Source organism: Protopterus annectens, chromosome 2.part1, assembly GCF_019279795.1.
Source record: "Protopterus annectens isolate FY-2018-M chromosome 2.part1, PAN1.0, whole genome shotgun sequence".
Lineage (NCBI taxonomy): Eukaryota > Metazoa > Chordata > Ceratodontiformes > Protopteridae > Protopterus > Protopterus annectens.
The window spans coordinates 199,704,422-199,726,968 of record NC_056729.1 but is presented as its reverse complement, the minus strand read 5'-3'; positions in this window follow the sequence as shown (position 1 = coordinate 199,726,968).

Here is a 22,547-nt window from a genome sequence, read left to right as displayed (position 1 = left end):
ATGACTGTTCTAAACCTGCAGTGACCGTGGCTATGTGTTGGCCCAAACAATCTGGTGTCCGCAGTAGGGTTGCCATCTGTCCCGCTTTGCGAGGGATAGTCCATCATTGGACAGTTGCGTCCTGACAAAAGACATTTCAAATGGCAAATGTCCTGAGATTGTAGGACATAAGTATGTCCCATATGCTATGTAATAGTAGCAGAAAATAATTATTGCAGTATCTACAATACCTAAATGTTACAAAAAACAGAATAAGCAAATAAACCGCTACAACAATAGGCTTTTATGTAGGAAAATAAGTAAAGTTCTATCTGTTCTACTGACCGTGGGTATGTGGCAGCTTGTAAAACCTGGTGTGTTCCGAAAATGTCCCATCTTGGCCATGTGAAAAGGTGCCAACCCTAGTCACCGGAATACAGCACAATCCGTACATATGACAAGGTCAACGATACCAATGGTCAGAGCATTCGCACAATAACTGGTCAGACCCTTAAAAACTCACAAAGTCAGTTGCCTTTGGGGGAAAGGTGTTGAATGAGAATGACTACTCACAACAATGAAGAGTACTAGATGCATTTAACTGCAGACAATTAGTAGTATTACGAATCTGTCAACATGTTCCAAGTTAATAGTACTAATATGGTTAAAGTGTCCGTGATTGTCCCTGAGTTGTCATAGCCTTGTCCCTGTCTCTGTAGACATGAGTCCCCGAGTATCAGAGCGGTCCGTTTACAGAAGTACACCAACCAACTGTCCCAGCTGTTGACTAGACTATTGCATACCTGTAGTGATTTCATAACAGATGTCCAGAATAATATTCATTGTATGTATAAATGAATGAAATAGTCAAATGGGAAGGGAAACCACCCCCCCAACCTGCATTATGTAGTGGAACCACTCCCCGACCTAAATTATGTAGCGCCGACCCAATAATGTAGTCAGAAGTGCCCAAACACCTGCGTCTGTAAACACAGGTAGAATGTGAAACTCTGGACTAACTCTGTCCATGTGCTACATCTGATCTTTGAACACTGCTAGGGCAGTGCTAGTCACCAGTCGGCCGAGCCAAAACCTGGACCAGCTAGGAGGTCAGCTAGTACGTAGTTGCGATTCCCAGACAGAGTGTCGTTTGCATGGAGACATGCGTGAATGGGCGTATCGTTGTCGGACTTTGTGCATCAGGTCTGGCAGCATGGCACTTAAAACCTGTATGCCACCAATGAGCAGAACGGAGTTCTGCTGTGACAACCCCAAACCGGGAAAAGCAGAAAGACACAACTACATAAAGACAACAATTTGTCGACGTACAGTCACAGTAACACAAACACACATCCTATCAACAGTAATAATATGAATGTGTATAGAAACAAACACAGTAGCAGGAATAATAGGCTGCGCATACGAGGAATAGGTCGAATGACACTATCACAACCCAGCTAGCAGTGGCACCCCAGACATAAAAAACCTGCGACATCTGTCCACTGCATAATGTGCAATATACTGAGCACAAGTTCACCGGAGTGAAGTGTCGATGTCAGAATGACTAAGGCAATAGTATGCTGTTGAAGCAGGGATAAAACCAATACGCATGTGTAAGCATCCATGTCCGGGAAATGTATAGGTTAACGGACACACAGATGTATATATAGATAAAAACGTACATATACACATAGCTATAATAATTTACATACACATATATATCCATACGGACACACACACACACACACACACACACACACACACATATATATATATATATATATATATATATATATATATATATATGTATACACACACACAAGGATATACTACGGATATATATATATATATATATATATATATATATATATATATATATACACACACAAACAACAGGTAGTGATATATACACATACAGACAAAACAAACTATATGTCAGTGTAGATATACACATTCACATGAATAGGTTACTTCACAGCAGTTAGGGGTAACATATTTATAGCCTGAGCATTTGTGACTGGGAGGTCCAATAAAGAAACGTTGTACCCCCCACATCACCCAGCTAGGCCGGACAGACTTACAGACAGGCAATACAGATCAATACACTGCCGCTGTCCAAAACACTAGTAGGAAAGGACCAGTGGGAGAGTTCTGCAAGGTTTACACTTTAAACATGGATAACGGTGTCCCTTGCGGGACCCCAAAAGGTCAGGTATGAAAGAATCTGCTGACTCTAATACAAGCAGGATGTAGGTGTACATGGAACAGTAGGTCGTGCCAGTGTGATAATACATGGGTTGACAAAACGTACAACATGTGTCCCGAGATGGGGAGAGTGGGCATTGTGTAGGGGTGTGCTCATACCCCAGCTGCGCTCACAGTAAGTATTTGTCACGACTGCTGTAGAGGGGTGCCAGGTAGGTAGACCATGGGTATGCATTAATGGGCTTAAGTGTGCAGGTGCTGGTTGGCAGAGATGTAGTAGGCCTGCCCAGTGGAAGTCATTAATATTTCTGTGTGGGCATAGCATATGCCTACACCTCCCAAACCTGAAGAGCACATCTACCTGATAGTTTGTAAACCATCGGGGAATACATAGAGACCTACATATTGCCGTGTACCCGAGTAGCATGGACGTCCATAGTTATGTATCAGAATGTAACAAAGTCCAAAGAAACACTGCCAGAACTACTGATATTAGGTGAACAGGTGGGGGAATACAGATAATGACAGATGACAACATGTATGAGTCATAAGCAGCATGTACCTCGACAAACATGAATGAATACATATGTTCTGTGACTGTGAATGTGTCTGGTTAATAGAACCAATCATCTAAATGTGTCCCACTGGGTGTTATGCATTGTTCCTGATATGGTGTTCAGTCACACCCATTGGTATGTGAGTTCTGCTACCGACGGAAAGTGCATAAGTTGCTGACCACTTCAGGTAGATGATAGCATAATAGAAGAGGTTAAACACCCGTACGCCTGCGAGGGACACACCTGTCTGGGCAATTGTGTCTTGCAAAACGACAGTTATGGCACATGGCCTCTCAACCAATTGGGGACAAATTTCAACAGAATCATGGATAAGTCAAGAAATCATGAGGACAATCAGGGACACATTTAAAATATTAGAGCTATTAACTGGAAACATTGACAGAATCAGCACATATGAATTAATACACATTTTCTGAGGTTAAAGAAGTTTGTAACTCTTACTTATTGTCAGTATTCATTAAGTGTAATTCACCACCTTTCCTCCAAACGTCACTAGATTTGGGAGGGATTAAGAGGGACAGAGTTAAAATATGATCCAAAATCAGGGACAGCTTTGAAAATCAGGGACAGTTGAGAGGTATGCTGTGGGTATGTGTAGCCTCGACACATGTGATAGCTCTAAATATAGGGTCTATAGGGCCACCACCAGTCTGAACGGCGAAAGTGGAACCTGGTCTGTAGAACTGTCAGATGTACCAGGGCAGAACATACTTACAGCCATGCATAGTACAGAAATATACATATCGGAGCAAATCAAAGCATAGTCTAGCAGCAGTATAGTTGCTTATGCTACTACATATGACATATCGACGTATCAGGTATACAAGACCAGTAACAAGCAACCAGTACAGACACCTACAATATGAGAAGGTCCCCTAATCAGGACAGTTGCAATGGCTAGAGTATTGTCCATACCACTCAACTGTCCCTGAATGTCAGGTACATCCCTGAGTTTGATTGAAAGTCTGACTGTGTCCCTCTTAATCCCTCCTAAATGTAGTGACTGTTGAAGGAAAGGTGGTGAATTACACTTACTGGCTGATGACAATAAGTAAGAGTTATATACAACTGTTACGTCAGAATATGTGTATTATATCATACGCTCTGATTCTGTCAATGTGTCAAGTTAATAGCACTACTTTTGTAAATGTGTCCCTGTTTTTCATGACCTGTCCCTGATTCTGCAGAAATGTGTCCCTGATTGGTGGAGAGTTCTGGTATTGTCACATGTGATGTGTGATGAGGGACTGTCCCATGCAAAGTGGGAAAGGTGTCACTCCTACAGTCTCCTGTCGTGCAATCTGAAAGGTGGTCACCGTGCAGCTGGTATGCAGTAGCATGACTCGGCAGACAGATGCGTTAACAAACTCAAGTCACATGTCAGCATTGCAGAGTATCGGTTCCCATTATCAGGCAGATGGGAGCAGATCGTATGAGGAACACTCATATAATATGATTACGTCACTGGACAGGCTGCCGAGTCCGTACAGTCGAACGGCTGCCATCACAAAATGGTTACACATACCTGATACTGTAGTCATGTAGTCCGATGAAATACGCATCACAAGGGATCGCACACACCCAGCGTGAGTGACAAATGTAAGCGGAAATGTCGAAGAGCAAGTGGCTGTAAGCTTTTTTGTCTACCAGTATGCCAGTAGTGCCCTGTCAAAAAAATGTGGAGTGTAAATGTGTATAAGGTGCTGTGACCAGAGCTCAGCAGTGCTTAACACTGTGCAAACAAATGCACAACAGCTCCCACCTGCTGGACTGTGCCTTACTTGGTTTGTATCCAAAGGCGTCGGCCTGTCCACAAACAAAGAACCGCCCTATACATATGATGGTAGACGTACTCTGCGCACATAGCTCATGTGAATGAACAAGAGACCATGGAATATGTACAGACAATAGACCGGAAACACCATACAGTGCAGACATCCAACAGTATAGCAATGTACTGGCAGATATGTCCGGACTACTGGTGTGTGCATGCCTGGCCATCCTGTGTTTCAGTGTGTGAGCATGCCCAGTATGACTGTTGCACATGTTGTAGACTGACAATACCGTCATGTGTGTGAGCATGCAAAGTATGGTCAACTGTATTGCATGTGTCACATGTGTCCAGATAGTTAGTACAGTGTTGCTGACCCCTCCATTCCACACAGACAGGTGACATGCTGTGTCTGCAGGGTAGATAATGGTCATGTGGCATTGACAGTTGCTACATGTCTGTATAGCGTGGGGGGGGCATGCAACCACAGTCCTACACAGCACCGTGGGTGGTGCACATGACTCTCACATGTGTAGGTGTGACGGGGGCACAGCCAACGGTTGAACACATCTGCCACTACTGTATTGGTCTGCCGGGTACTCCATGTCAGTGTGTGGACCTACCTAAATTTCTGGTTGGAGGGATACCAGGGTACGTCAGTTCCCAGCATTAATTACCAGCACAGTGGTGTTGGACGTCCTATTACACATCCTACATCAAACAGCCTGGCCTACTGTTGTCTGTTTGTGTCATACAAGGTTGGGGTCAGTCAATGGGCATATCCATAGGCCATCGTATATCATTTGTCTGTAATGGTCCACATCTGTCCAGCTGCATGGAACATGTGTGGGCTGTATGGACACACATGATGGTCAGTCCATAATCTGCAGTGGGTAGGACACCCTGTGTACTACAGGCTACCATTGTGACCCCTGTATGTGCTACAGAGGTCATGGTGCCACTATGGATGTGTACTGTCTGCTGCCCTAACATTTGGCCACCACAGTCACTTGCATGCTCCAATACATACCAGAGCAATGGGTAAGTACACATTCTAATACAACCACCACTTGTTAGGTCAATAGACATACCCTGGTTGTGTTACGGACTTAAGGACTGTGCTGGAGTGCTGCCTATGTCGGATGCACACAGTGCACCTCCCATACATGGCCGAGCACAGGTACTGTCATGTTTGTTCATCCATTGTACTGTGTGCAGGTCAGTGAGGGGAAATCCGTGGGTACCTGCTGTGTCAGTGCCTATGCCGTGTGTTGCCTCTTTGCCAAGGGCAAGTCATACTGTGCACTGGCTGTCGCCGACTGTGCCTACACACGTAGTTCCTTCACCAAGTCACACTGTGCCTGTACAGGCCTTGGCAGTGGTGTTGGGCTGTGTGGCCCTGCCCCATGCTGTTTCTGCTGCAACTGTTACTGCAGGCTAACATTGTGTAGCATAGAAAATAACATAACAACATGTATGCATGTAGCTTGTGAACACTGCAGAGCCCCTACAGATGTGTCCAGATACCAGAACTGTGAATTGAGCATCCCAAACACATGCACATGTATATGTCTTGCCTGTGCATCCACCTCAGTATGGTGTTAGTGTTCAGGTGTGTGTGTATTGCTGATGGGTGTTATAAGCCACTACACCAGTGTTTACCTCGCATCCCCCACTGGGAGACTGTAGGGGGTGTCCACATAGGCATTGGTGTGCTACAGCTGTGTCAGACACCATATATCAGACACATCACAGCTTCCAGGGCAGACAGCACACACATTCAATCTCATGACCTGGCCATCGCATAGGGCCTAGCTGTTGGAGGGTATGCCCCTGCACTGACTGTAGGCCCTACCCAGATCCCAGGGTGCTGCTACGTGTGCAGGCTATAGCACCTAGTACCCCAGGGTACTCATCCATGTGGTGGAACAGGTTCATATTGCTGGTCCACTAATCACGTATGCGGAGGACCTGTACGTGCTCACTAGCATATGTTGACATGGCATCTGTGAAGTGGTGCAATACTCTGGATGCAGATGCCTGTGAGATACCCATGATATCCCCAGTTGTGCTGTGTGAGGTACCTGTGGCTAGTACACCTAGGACAACACATCCCATGGTATCCACTGTGATGCGTTCCCCTCAGCCTGTGTGATGTGTTAGGCACAGGTCAACAAGCTGTTGTAGGAGGTCTCTGTCCACCCCATAGTGCTCCAACATCCCCAGCCCATGTAGACCCTGGTAAGTCACCCTCGGTCAATAAAGTCTTATGTCACCCCAGTAAGGGTTGTTCGGCAGCATACACATGTGCACTACCCCAGCCCCCTGCACATGTTGGTATATGTTCCTGCTGCAGCACATGTCATTTGGTTGGACTGTGTCGTGAAATGTCCCTGCAGGTATACACCGGTGGTGTAGAGTGTGGATGAAACATGTGTGTATGCTGCTTGCTCGCATTAGTGTACTGTTCATGTGCGAGCTGGCCATGTCATCAGCTGATTGTGCTGATCAACACCTGTTTGTGCAGCCTGGACACCCTGACAACCCCACCACTGCTATCATCCCTCCCAATGTCACCAGGCAGGTATAGACACACCCCTAGCTTAGGTTTGCTAAGGCAGGAGCACTCCCGAGGCAAAGTTCTGCAATGTACTTACAATATGCCTGACCCCCCTCCCATGCTATCAGCTATATGCGAGACCTGCACCTGGCTGACTACACACATACACTCCAGGGACCAGCAGCACACCCTGGTGATAAATGTGATACACCATAGTCAACCTCATATGCATAGTATAGTCTTCTAATGAATAGTTATATGGCCCATACCGAACCTCCAACATATTAACCACTGCTCAGTGTCTCTCTGATCCACACACAACTGGCAACAGGTGCCTTACCATCACCATATTCGATGTCCCATGGTCTTCCCAGCAACAAAATTACCGGTGTCGACATGACAACAATCCATGGCCCTGCACACCACAGATGATGTGCATTAGCACTACGCCATGGCAGATATACATAGATCCAAGGTTATCACATACAGATCATCCGGCACAAATAGTCAATAATGCTGAAGTCCCCAGACATATGTTCACATCTATGTCCACCTCTACATATACATATATCATATATATTATTTGTAGACATATATACATGGAGATATATATATATATATATATATATATATATATATATATATATATATACATATATATATATATGTACATACACACATATACATGTACACATATGTAGATATGGCATTTATGTCACAACAGCGAACCACATGACAGTAATGCATTAGACAGGAATGGAAAGGAAACCACATGTGCCACCTGCATCATGTAGTGTTGTCAATATCAAGGCACGTGTGTTATGTTGCATCACACGGTTCAGACCATAGCAAGGGTAAGAGTAGGGCTGCTAACAGTTACTCAACAGACCTATTGGCGACTGTATGTGTTGACAACCCAGTGTCTAGGAAGAATATGCGGGCTGTGGACATTAAATAGGTCAGCAACAAAAAAAAAACTGGACACATCCTGCAGCTAGCCACCCACAGATACCAACACATATGGTATAACTGCCAAACACACACCTGCCATGTCCTGGAATCGAGCATCTACCTGTCTAGTCTACCACACTACAGCATTATGCAGTAACAGAACATGCTACTGAGTTCGGACATCACCACACTCCCACAGTCATACTTCTAGGCAGATGACATCATCCGCAAAGGCAAAGACGCTGATAGGGAATGCATGTGGTGTGAGCCATCTAAAAGCATTACTCAGTCCCCAGGCAGCTGGCAAGACACACACACACACACACACACACACACACACACACACACACACACACCTGGCAGGGCTGGGAGTCGAACATACACCGAACTACCTTATCACACTACAGCATTACACAGTTCCAGAATGCGCAACTGAGATTACTGAACACAGCACTCCCAGAGGCATACTTCTAGGTGGGTGACATCATCTGCAAAGGCAGAGACGCCAATAGGGAATGCATGTGGTGTGAGCCATCTAAAAGCATTACTCTGTCCACAGGCAGCTGGAAACACACACACGCACACACACACACACACACACACACACACACACACACACACACACACACACACACACACACACACACACACACACACACACACACACACACACACACACACACACACACACACCTACCAGGGCTGGGAGTCGAACATACACCTAACTACCTTATCACACTACAGCATTACGCAGTTACAGAACACTCTACCGAGATTACTGAACACAGCATTCCCAGAGGCATACTTCTAGGTGGGTGACATCATCTGCAAAGGTAGAGATGCTGATAGGGAATGTATAGAGAGTGAGCAGTCTGCAAGCATATTACTGTCCCAAGGTAGACGTAGACACACACACGGCAGTGGTGTGATTGGGGCAACTGAATATCTACGGAGCACTACAACAACACTACATGGATACGGGATGCGTCATAGACAGTACACCCTTCAAGACAGTCAACCATTGTGTTCAATGTAGGCATCCATCGTGACGTTGTAAATGGACATCTGTTGCCTGGATGACCACCATCGCTATACAGGATGTCAGTGGCCATGCCCATACACAGAGGCACATCACTTACAGAAGGTGTCACTGGGCATGCCCACACACCTAGTATCACACATCCATTTGGAATGTACTGTGTGGCCATCTATAATGGCATACTGGGCATACTCACACACTTAGCAGTTGCAAAGGGCCGTCTTGCATGCACATGGATTCTAAACACAGAAGGGTGCAGTTTGGCATGTACTGTGTGTCCATCTACACAACGGTGTACTGGGCATGCTCACACACTTAGCAGTTGCAAAGGGCCGTCTTGCATGCACACGGATTCTAAACACAGAAGGGCACGGTTTGGCATCTTGCATGCACACGGATTCTAAACACAGAAGGGCACAGTTTGGAATGTACTGTGTGTCCATCTACACAACAGTGTACTGGTCATGCTCACACACTTAGCAGTTGCAAAGGGCCGTCTTGCATGCACATGGATTCTAAACACAGAAGGGCGGGGTTTGGCGTCTTGCATGCACATGGATTCTAAACACAGAAGGGCGCAGTTTGGAATGTACTGTGTGTCCATCTACACAACGGTGTACTGGGCATGCTCACACACTTAGCAGTTGCAAAGCGCCGTCTTGCATGCACACGGATTCTAAACATGGAAGGGCACAGTATGGTGTTACTGTCCACACGTACATTAAGGCCACTCACATGTACTGACCAGTACACACTCAGGAGCCATCACAGATGGATCAGGTGCAGATCACAGAGGTACACACCGCTGTCTACAATGTAGCCCTCAGACATCACCATGTTGTTGGACCAGCAATACACAGCCATACATTACCACAACACTGTGTGACTCATGACCACTGGACTGTACATAGGTCTACAGCAACTGTACAGACTACACATGTACTGGCAGGGTTCCATCATGGGTTATGCATTGCAATGATATCACTGTAATAACCAGGTCGGCTCTACACATACCAGGGGTCCTGGGTCTTAAACAGCTGTGACAGATGACGGTCGCTGTACACCCAAGAACACACATGTTTGGATATGACATACATGTAATCGCAGTGGATATGTGCATGGACCATGCACACAACTCATATGTACATAGCATAGCTTTTCCTTGTGATCCGTGCAGACAAGTGGCTACAGCAATCACACGCATGCAAATGGAAGGTGGGTCCACGGCTGTTGAATGCTAACAGTACATGAGGTAGCAATGTTGACTGAGGACACATTCCCTCTGTACTAGTTACCCATGACACCCGTCATATCATACAACAGTCCATGTGCTATGTATGTCATCACACATGTCTACCAATTGCAATGCATATAAACACAGCTACGTGACAGGCTTGTAGGACCAACACACATGTACAACTTGTAGTGCGCATGCAGCTACCATGCATCTGCAGTAGCTGATGTATGTCACTCATCTGTGCCTAACTACAACATGCAGTTGCAATGCAGCCCCATCATTGACACCTGTATATGGTGACATACTGACAGTACGGTAGGATGTACATCAGGTATGGCTGGATGTGTACATAAAGTGGTGATCCACCTGTGCAGATGGATGTTTGCCGGGGATGGCTCACAGGTGTGTCACACACCATCCTACTATTACATGTGCAAACAGTATGCTATGTTACTGTTACTTGACGGTGAAGACAAAACCTACACATCGGTCAGGTGTTACTGACTGTACATCACTTGACACTTGCCACACTTACATCTTCCCATGTGCATATAGCAGCACAATTGCCAGACGTAGCATTGGTACACATAATGAGGCCAATACTGCTGCATGTCTGTCAGACGTATCATCATATAGCAGGTGTATCATTCACAGTACTGCCATGTGTGTTTGCTTGTGTGACCATATATGCCACATATGGTGGGGAATACATCCCAGTTCTTACACACCCCTGTACACTGTTGTAGAGATCTGTACATACTGTAGTGTGGAAAGCATGACGTAGGCAGGGGTGGTGTGTGTATCACACACATCAGCTATCCGTATGTGTATGACATTTGTGGTCTCCACAGTGTGTGGGTGTTTATGTATGTATGGCTGTCCGGTGCTTGAAGTGAGGGTGTATGCTACCATACAGAACACACAGGATCCCTAACCCCTCATGGTGATGCAGTCTGCTACCCTGTTGATGCCATTGGTCTCAGCCATACTGGCTACCTGTACATGTTCTTACTCTGTGTCACATTGTGTGGGTGCGCAATACTGTGAGGGTGATGACCACATAGGCAGGGTTCCTTAACTCAACACTATGGGGTGTGCGTTATAGTGTTGTTGACCCCTTGAGTGTGGGCATGTTCCTGTAATGTGACAGGGTAATACTGCTACACAGTGAGGCCTCATGCTATCAAGTGGCCTCTAATGTTATCATCGGCCAGACCGCTGTGTACAACCCCTGCACCATGTCAACATACCAGTGATGTGACTTGGTATGGATGTCACGTCTCTAGCCACTGTAGCCTATTAAACTGCCCACATGCTTCTGGATCAGTATATGTGTGGACATCTGTGGTATGTTAGCCTTTCCAACAGTCAGGATGAGGCTACGTATAGCATGCTGATATTGCCATATGTGCCTGTGAGTACTCCACAGTTACACATGGGAGACTGCAAACACTGCTACCTGTAGGCACATGCAAGTAGACCATAAGGAGGGAACCAGGGCATCATTACCAATATGCTGTTACTGTTGTTACTGAGACACATACTGTGAACATATAACAATGCCTGCTAAACCTGTACTACATGGTATGTCTGGTGCATGTTAACAGTACACAACTAATGTAATATACACTTCTCTCACTATTCTGTTCACACTGTGCATCAGAACATTTGACCATGTCCCTGCACTGATGGTATGGATGACAGGGATACAGCACAGGCTTCATCATATGCACAGGGTGATAATGTTTGCCAGGAGCATAGGCTGCACCAATGGATGACATCATGTGTGTGGGTAAGGGCCGGTGATATTATTGGACATGTCAGTTCAGTATGCATGTGGGTGTTGTGGTGCCCTACAGATGTGCATGCTGTGTTTGTGTATGTGTGCACACAGTTCTGCCTTTTGTGAGGCCTACACAGGGTTATTATTGACAGCTCCAGATTGTACAGACCAGGTTGTACAGCTCACTGTGTCCAGCCACGGCCATGTGACCTGTGAAAGCCAGGGGTTACACGGGCACTACCAGGCGGAGGTACAGATTGGCTACTGTCCGACGACACATGTCCACTGGAACTGTGTCCCCGCTGGGAGCGTGCAAGGCCACGTCCACGTGGCATGCTGTGTCCAGGTGTGGATGGCACAGCACCAGCTGCACTTATACTGCTACCAGCACTATGGGAGCGGGCATGTGAGATGGCATGCTCACATTGACCTGCACTGGGTGGTATAGCTGGCCTACACCTCACTCCTACCAGATGTTCCAGCACAGACAGCTCATGCTCGCGGATTGCCATGCCATGGTCAAGGATTCCGACCATGTCACCGAATCGCCTGTCCAGAACATCAGCAATCTGCTGTTGGGCATTTGCCAATGCCTGGATGTTGTCATTTAGGGTACAGATAGCAGCTCTCTGCAGCCTCTGCCCTTCTCTGTTCTGCCGTTTAGCACATGCCTGTGCCGCCATTACAGTCTGGAACATGCGTCTGGTGATACCAGCTGCTGTGCTCTGTCCTACAGGTGCATGTCTGCCAGAGGTCCTCCTACGTGCAGCACCGGCCACATGCCTGTGTGGCACATCTGCAGTCATTACACTGACACTATGGTGTGGAAACACACCTTCTGTAGCCACCACATGTTCCTGTTCCATGCTAAGAGATGCTGACTGTACTTCCTCTATGGCCAATGGTGATACAGTATGTGTTGGCAGCAGAACTGTGTGCAGGGAAGAGGGGGACATAGCTGGGATGGCAACCATTGGCACAGATTCTGCCCCTGACAACCCTGCCTGTGCCTCATGCATATGTTCATCACTGCTAGTATCTGTGGAGACACTAACATCAGATGGACCGCAGGAGGATAACACACCTACATCACCTGTGAATGCAAAGAAAGACTCTAAATTACAATAGACACACACAGACACACACACACAGACACACACACACACACAGACACACACACACAGACACACATACAGACACACACACACACACCATGCATGTGATTTGACAGACGGCATGCAGCATGCCTGTGATACAGCAGACGGCATGCAGCTCAGACATTAATAGTGTTAGTTAGCATACCTCCCTGGGGTGCACACTACAGCAAGCAGGTGTCATATCAGTAGCCATGCAGTTCACGCAATCATGGTAGTATGCATGCATCCCTGTGATACACCATGTGGACCAGAACAGGATAACAGTACACATTGCTGACGTGACCTTGACATGTCATCTGCTGATGTGTGCATTAACAGGCATACATGTCTGACACAATGGTGTCCTGACACATGTACAGCATCGTAATGGGCATCACATTGCGGTGTTGTCTGTATGCCCTACAGATAGATTGCATGTTTAGCAAATGTGCATGAGCATGGAAGGGTATTGTGAGCCGTCTACATTGCTATACAGTGTGAGGTACAGACACTGTGCCATTGCATGGCATCATGAGGCATCTATATTGCTATACAGTGCATAATATATATACATTGCATAGCTATAACTGCATGCATACCCATGACATAACTGTGGATGGTGAACCACAATGCTGAGGTGTATACACAACAAACCATGGTGTGTCATGTGACAGGTCACTGGAGGACCTACATATGACACCCCTGCACAACTACTACAGAGTCTTAGCTGCCTGGCAACCATGGCCACACATAGCAGACTTGTCAATTCACCAAGTCCCACATGACATTGATGTACCACCCACACGAGGTGCACAGCTAACGGTGATGTCCTACAGCAGCAAGGGAAATGTACAGTATCTGTGGCCTGATGTGGTGACAATGTCTGTGGAAGCTGTAGAGGTGACTACTGTGATGCTATGACACAGTTGTGATGTTCAACACATCTTATATGGTAGACTTCAGTGACACCTCAACTAGCTGTGCACAGGCTTCTAGGATGTCCAGTATACCACAACAACTGTATAATCAGTCAACTAAGGCTATAATTGGACCATGTGTGGACAATGTGCAACAGGGTTTATACATATCCCATCTACTGTGTGGCTACCTGTGTCATGCCATCCCCCATGGCCATGTGTACACATGTGTTGGCCAGATGTGTGTGATGGCTGTCAAACTCACATGTCTGTGTTGTCCCATATAACATACACCCATAGATGTTGGATATGTCACCATCCACAGGGCTATGCAGACAATGGGTTGTATATTTGTTATGTGGGGTATGGGTTATGGGATAGTGTGACAATATTGCAGCCAGAACACTATGTGTCTGGGACATGTCAGATGGCACATCACAATGTGTGCACCCATTGCAGGGGCATATAACACAATGGTGACTCCTGTGTGCTGCCCATATCACATCTCACTGTGTGGTACTGTTTGCATACCACACGTGTCGTTCCAATGTATAGTACATATGCCTACGTTGTACAAAACCTCCACCGTTGTATGCACAGCTGTCCACACTGGTAGCAATGACAAATACTGTGGTGCCATGTTGGTGTATCATTTTGTTTGTATATATTGCACATGGGTGGCCAGTGTGAATGATGGGTGATGTGAACTGTATATCGTTACTGGACCAAACATCATGTGTACAGGTGTTAACTGGCCACATGGCGAATAGATCTATGCTTTAACATGCCTGATACTGATGACAGTCTCACCTGCAATGGACTGATGTCTGTGCGGCACGCCAGAGGTACCTGTATAGGGGTGGCACAGCAGTTTGAACATTATCCATGACTGTATGACAGCCAGAGGGTGCACTGTGCATGTTCACACATTCGCCTGTACAATAGCATATAGTATGCACATGTGTGCATACACAGGGTAGCATACTGTAGTATGCAGTATGTGTGTAAACATACCTTGCATATGAAGTTACATTATATAATGTACAGAGACACATGCAACTAAATGGGATATAATAGCCATATGTGCAGTAGTGACTTACCAGGCAACTTCAGGCTCATTGGCTGGGAGACACCCACCTCCACGATGGCAGCTAGTGTTTGAGGATGCTGTTCTGAGGGTGTCCCCAGACTGGCCAGTAGCTCCTCGATGTGCGTGAGTGGGGGCTGGATTGGTGGCCCACCACCTGTTCCACCTTGTTTCCTGGTGATTGCAGTGGCATGCTGTTTTACATGTCATATCAAGTCTGTGCAGTGTCTGCGCACCTGCTGGTAGGTGTGGTTATGGCCCCCACATCATTCACCCTCCTGCGAAGATCCTGCCACAGGTCGTCATGCTGCTGGGCATGCTGTGGCACATGGCTGAACAACACCTCATATTTCTCGTGGAGGTACGAGATGAGGACATCATCCTCCTGGCAGCTATACGCTGGCAGGCGTGTACGAGGCATTATCTGTAAGACATAATGATGGTGACAGGTCACAGTATCAGAGATGTACAGAGATACTGCTGCACATACATTTCTAGTAAATCTAGTACATCTGCACAGTTATCTTTGCAAATCATCGTGACACTGACATGAGTGACATGTAACACCCGTTATGCATTGGATATCATCACCATATGTGTGTGTCACCTCATTACATTGTTCATACTCCATGTGAATGCTGTTTTGATGTGGGCATCTGTGTTCACCTGCACTGGTGTTCTTACCTATCAGCGCATACCTGGATGTGTCCACGGTAATGCCGTTGACCTTGATGCTGTATATATGTCACATATCAACACATACACTGCCTTAATGGACTTGAGCAGTGACAATGCACACAAATGCATGGAAACCTTTACATGCATGTGTTTTGCCATATACATCTACACGGCACTGTACAGCTGTTCAACATCCTGCCACGGCTTGCCTGTGTTGCACATGTGATAGACATGGGACAATGGCTAGTCGGACGTCATTCGCAGGGATGGTTATCAACTATAGCATGTGTGGGCAAGGCTTCCTAGCTGTATCTGACAGCCATTTTGCCACCGAGAGGTGCATCAGTGCCACATTACTGATCCAGACAGTTGATGCTACATCTACCATGTGGCCATCACACCGTGTATGACAGAGATGACATGTGCAGCTTTGATGGACAGGGTTGCATGGTATGGTGGGAGTATGTCACATGTATGGCACAGGGATCTGTCCAGCATGTGGTGATCCTAGTAGTAGGATGGTGGCTGTCCATGACGTATGTCTTTCAGATCAGGATATGGACATGTAGCATGTCCAACATCATAGTGTAGCACATGTCTTTATGCAAGGTAGACAGCATGCTGCATAGTGGAGGTGAGGATTGTGAAGGGTGGCATCACCCATCCACGCATGACCAATACCCCTTAAAGGTGATAGGTGATTCAATATTGGTCACCCAAGTGCTGTGTATGCCTATCCAATGCTCTCCATGGTCATGGATAGCACCCTGTCATGACATGGGTACCACGTATGACTACATAAGGGGCCTGGATATGTCACCAACTCAGGGAGGTGAACTGCACAGTACCATCCCTTACACAGTGTCCATAATGTTGACCACAGCCTAAGTGGTAGTTAATGGGTACAGGGATATTTACCTAGCGGTGACAGTACTGATATCATCCGTCAGAATGTGCACATATGTCACACACCTCATCCACAAAGCCCATTCTGTATGTTGTTCACAACACTGAGATAGGTATTGCTCATAGGTCATGGCCATTCACATCATTACATACACAGATGCCTCACTTTTGTCTGTGTGGTATGGGCTACAATGAGGGCGGAGTACAACACATTAACCCTGTTTTACTGTAGCTGGCACTAGTGTGATATGCACATGTCACTCTGGCACCTTTTGTAGTGTTGATTCTGTCAACAGGCCACTGGAAGAACACTCCTGTGACATACGAAGGTATATGTAGTCAAACATCCATACTGTCATGTACATCTGTACTGCTAACATCTACATTGATAATGGTACATGGACTTGCAGACCATACTCAGCAGGTTTATAGTGTGGTGCCACCAATTATGACTGTCATCACCACTTGTGGGTTGATATTATCCAACACCCTATCTGTATTGTATTTCCATGCTCAGCACTTGTGCAGAACTTGTGAGCACTTCATAAGCTACTGATTAATATAGCACCCATTCCACACCATTTCTCACATGTACACTGTCTTTCCTGACATTTCCAGCTTGCTTACAGTACGACAGCTGTTGTACACACGTAACTCACATATCTTGTGAGACATGGTTGTATATACAGGCATGTCCAACTGTCACGTACCAGTGCTACTGCCTGTCTATATGATGAATATGTCATACATGTGGCAATAGAGCAATTGTCTCATGTACACAGTCAATGCCCACCTCCCAACATACGACCCTACAGCCTGTGGGAGATGCACATATGCAGCCTTGATGGGGGTAATGCTGTCACCAACCCTGACTGCACCTGACAATCATGTGGGGATGTGTAATATTCACAACACACTCCACTCATCACATAGTCTCACAAGATCTCCACCACCACAGGCCACACATATGGGTACAACTTGTGCAGTACCTCTCCATAATCTGTGTAGGCACCAAAGGCAGCCCTCATCTCCAAACACAACAACAATAACTTATAGCCCACAGACTCATGTGTGCCCATCACATACAGCCAATAGGGTGTTATAACATACACAACACACCTGCCAAAGGTGACTCTGTAGGCAGTCACACTGATGTTCCACTCAGCAGGCTACACAAGGCGATAGTCGCTTGCATCTTGCTGTCGGATAACTGGTTCTGCAACATAACTTATGCACCCATGCCACACCTCACCAGGTACAATTTGACTGTCATTCTCCATGTTAGTGTGACTGCCCTGAGATGCAACTTCACAGACTACATGTGCAGGGACATGCAATAGCTCACTGGTCTTGTAGCCCTGAAGGTATGGGACAAGCCCTGGGGAGCATTATGCATTAATTCGGACCCGATACCACTGTACAATGACTGACTGTGTCACTTCAACAGTTGCATATACTTCTGCTGTTATTCCACAGGCATCTGTCCGTTTTGACTGACATGGTCAACAAAACACGATGTTTTGGCACAGCTGACTTGCACATGTCTGTCCTGGGAGTACAGATAACATGTAAGGCTCTTGCTGCTTCAATACTGCCTGTCTTGCACAGTTTCCAATAACATTCACCACAAGAATGGGAACAGGAAGCAGAACATGGGGTCATGTGACGCAATGCTTGACATCTTCATCTCTGATGCACGCAAGCAAGGCACTCCTTATAATGGACCTCTTCAATATCTCTGCAGTGACTGGGACCTGCCTCTAGGCTCTGCAGAGCACACCTGCAATGACAGGTTATACACAGACCATACCTTTCAGTCATGTAACCTGCACCGGCACACCCATGGCTGAGGTGTTCCCATATTCCACTATGTTGTACACACATCCTGGCTAGTTACTTAGCACAATGCATCAGAGGTGCTCCACGTGCAACTAACTGTGGCCAGAACTACTATACACATTGTAACAAGCTATGTATTCAACAACATACCCCACGGTTATCAGACCTCATTTCTTGGTGTACTGGACATTAGGGCTCAGACAGGTACTACTGATGTGAGACTGACACTACCCCACACTTAACTGGGATAGACACTCATGTACCGACACATTAGGCCAAAGCTGTCCGGGATTCATAACCTCCACTCAGCTGGATCAACCCAAACACACCAACTCCAAGACCAACAATATCCTTGACATGGACACTACCATCATGTGACTGGTGTTCCACACCTGGGGTTATCCCCTCATTGGTGGATTACGAACATATGCTAATCACCCTTGTTATCCACATCCCGGCACCACAACCTTCACGGCATACACAGTACAAGAGTACTACAACGCCTACTACAGATGTCTTATGACAGCAGTAGTTAACGTCATGACAAATGTGCAGATGGACAATGCACATACAAATGCTGCAACATACCCCAGTGCACTTCATTAGCACTTACACGACTGCATGGATCATGCTATTCCACACAGAGCCATGATGGTACTCACCAGATAACGGACACCACTCTGGGGGTCCAGTTCCATGGACATAGTTTACAACAGGTGGAGGCTGTTGCAAAGTGGAGTACAATCTCATGGGTGGGGTAGCTCAATGTTCAGCCTCAGTAGGGCTACAGGATCCCTCATCACATATTCTGAAACTAGCTACGTAAACATTACAGCGACACATTCCAGGGTGTACCACAAGGCATTATGGAGTTATGTCAGTAGTCAATGGCAATACCCACATCTTTTCTGACATACAACAGTTACTCAGGAACATTACAGAACCAGGTGATGTTAGCAACATGCTGGCGGATGGGTTCAATGCTAACATTACACCCTCTCACTCCCTACAGGGCCGCAATCCATGCAGGAACATTGCTGTGTCCCTGCCGTCACACCAACACAGTACTAACCTGCACTCTATATCACCTGGAACACTGGCCCCATGTGACCGTCCAACATCCCAGGCTGTGATTTACACAAACCTCTAAACGACATGTCTCCCACTTGGCCACCATATTCAGTAATAGCCTTGTATCAGACATTGTGGCCCCTGAATGGCACACAGCAACAGTTATCACACTCCACACAGGTGGCGCCACAATGCACGAGGGGGACTATTGTCCTGCACACCTGACTGGACTGTTCTGCAAGGCTATGGGGCACATCATCATGGAAGTCATTCACAGAGACATTGTTGGGCGCCGGTCCTTTGATGCCACCCAGGTTGGACTTGTTAGGGCCAGATCATGGCTCCTACACCTGGTGGACTCCTTTCATACAGTTACCAGGGTAGTTGATGATGGTAAGAGGGTCCACACAGCCTACATTCTCCTCTCATTGCCTTGCAGCACCGTTCTCCATTCTGGTATTGACAACATACACATCCACCTGCACATCGACCCCTATGTCTCAGGATGCTATGCAAAGTGGCTCACAGACAGGACACACACAATGAGGGTAGCATACCATAGTACCTACTGTATTTCAGTTACACTTGGCGTACCACAGTCCTCAGTAATAGGGCCCCTCATGTTCGGTATATGCTTCCCTGAGGTACAGGCTAACACAGAGGGACTTTCCCTGCCTAGCTTTATAGACAACTGTATACAAAGTGCTATGATTGATCCACCAGCTGATACTGACCCCCTCCATAAGGGTGTCACTGTGACGGATACCTGATATCAATATCATGGCCTCAAGCTGCATGACACAAGGTGCATGAACATCCCCTTTGCATTACACCATTCACCCACTGACTATCACATAGGTGGTAGTCCCCTACATACATGTCTCATTGTACTTGCTCGTAGTACACACGTATGTCGCACCCACTCCTTTGATAACCATATTGCCACTGTAGCGTGGATATCCTTCTACGTGGTCACACTTCTCTGTACTGGGTTTGTAGCTGGAACATAGGCACCCATTGTACCTCTGAACTCCAGACGTATACTCATATTCAAGGGTACAATACCCCATTCATGGTGTACCTTACACAACAGCTACGGCATTACATACTACAACATTAACACGCCATGACGTTTATTGACCTCCGACGGTTGAAGTATACAGCAGAACTACGGACACCACGTCTGTACACATTTGCATACTATCTACTCAGGGGAGACCTCTGCTGAACAGACAGGGCCCATGTCCACAACAATATTCATGGATATACTCCACATACGTGACATAAGCAAAAGCCACTGTGAGCAAAAAGCTCATGGATATGTGCACATACGCAACAATGAGTGGGATGTGCTTGAGGGTTACATTCCCAAACCAGACACTCACCATGCTTTGGAACATGATTCCTATGTACATCACTCAGGGACACTCAGTAGCACTGTTCATGTGATACCTCACTTGGTGGATGGGAGACACTTGTATGCCAGGGATCACTGCAGTGGCTGTACTGTGCAGAGGTGCAGGTAACACATGGCTCTGCTGTTCACAGACAGGACACTACCCTAGAGAGGTGCAGCTGGTGTGAACACTGTAGTTGTGCTTACACAGACTTGCCAGACTGCATAGTACCCCACTATGAACCTGTGAAGCTATTACATGTCCTTTGTGCGTGGTTAATTGAGTAGCCCTTCCATTTAGATTAGCTATCATGTTATTACAGTGTCCCGTGACTACAAGCCATATGTATCCTGTTATTGTATATTGCACATGCCAATAGATGATACCTTTGGTATGCATGATATGCCTGTTATGCTGTGTAGAATATCTGACATATCTACCTACAATACTGTACATTACACATATTTTACATAGTATCCCATAATGCAAAGTATACTTGCACAGCGGGACCGCCTTCGACATGTCATTATTGTTATATGCCCATACACATGCCCACTGTGATGGTTTATCAGCATATACTATCCCCTGCTATGGCACGTACTTGTTGGACATACCCTACCACTGACGGCAGGTGGTATGGAATTTTTCTGTTTAAAGCCCTCATGTAGCATCCCTTGTGGTGTCTGTGATGTTTACCTTGTGGCCCACTGCAGGACACACATTTTCTACAAGCGTTACTATGCTCAGCAAGACATCACTACATAATACCTTTTCCCACTTTATGCATTGCGGACACTTTTAATTAATACAAAACAGGCTATACATACACTAACATAATTAATACATAACAAGCTATACATACATTTACATACCGAGTGTTCTACATACCTTGCTATCGTTTTGGACTTTTGTAACTATCTCTCTTACACTGTTTAAACAGTTCTATGGTATGAGCATACAGTTTGAATGTCTGGCAAGTCATTCTTATATACATCGATACCTGTAACATGTGGTTTCCTGCCGCCAATTGCTGTTGCTGAGTGACTTCTTACTTGCACATCAGCTGTGCAGCTACTCCATTCACCAATTACGCGGCAACAGTGGGGTATAATTTAATTCTCCACTTGGGCATTACCCATTTGCCCTACCTCCGGGGAGACGGCCTGTATTGTGTTTTGTTCTGTGTAATTGCAACTGCTATGTGTAGAGACACGTATAGTTTGGATTCATGTTCTCCATGGATTGTGTGTGACGGCTGGAGTATGTGGTTCTACATGTGAGTGTACCTGTCATACCAACCATCTGATAAGGGACTATTGCAAACAAAACCTGTAACATCACCATTTGTTCCATTATACAACGGCTACGATTTCACATGCCGCCTTTAAATGTGTCTCTCACAAGGTATGTTAA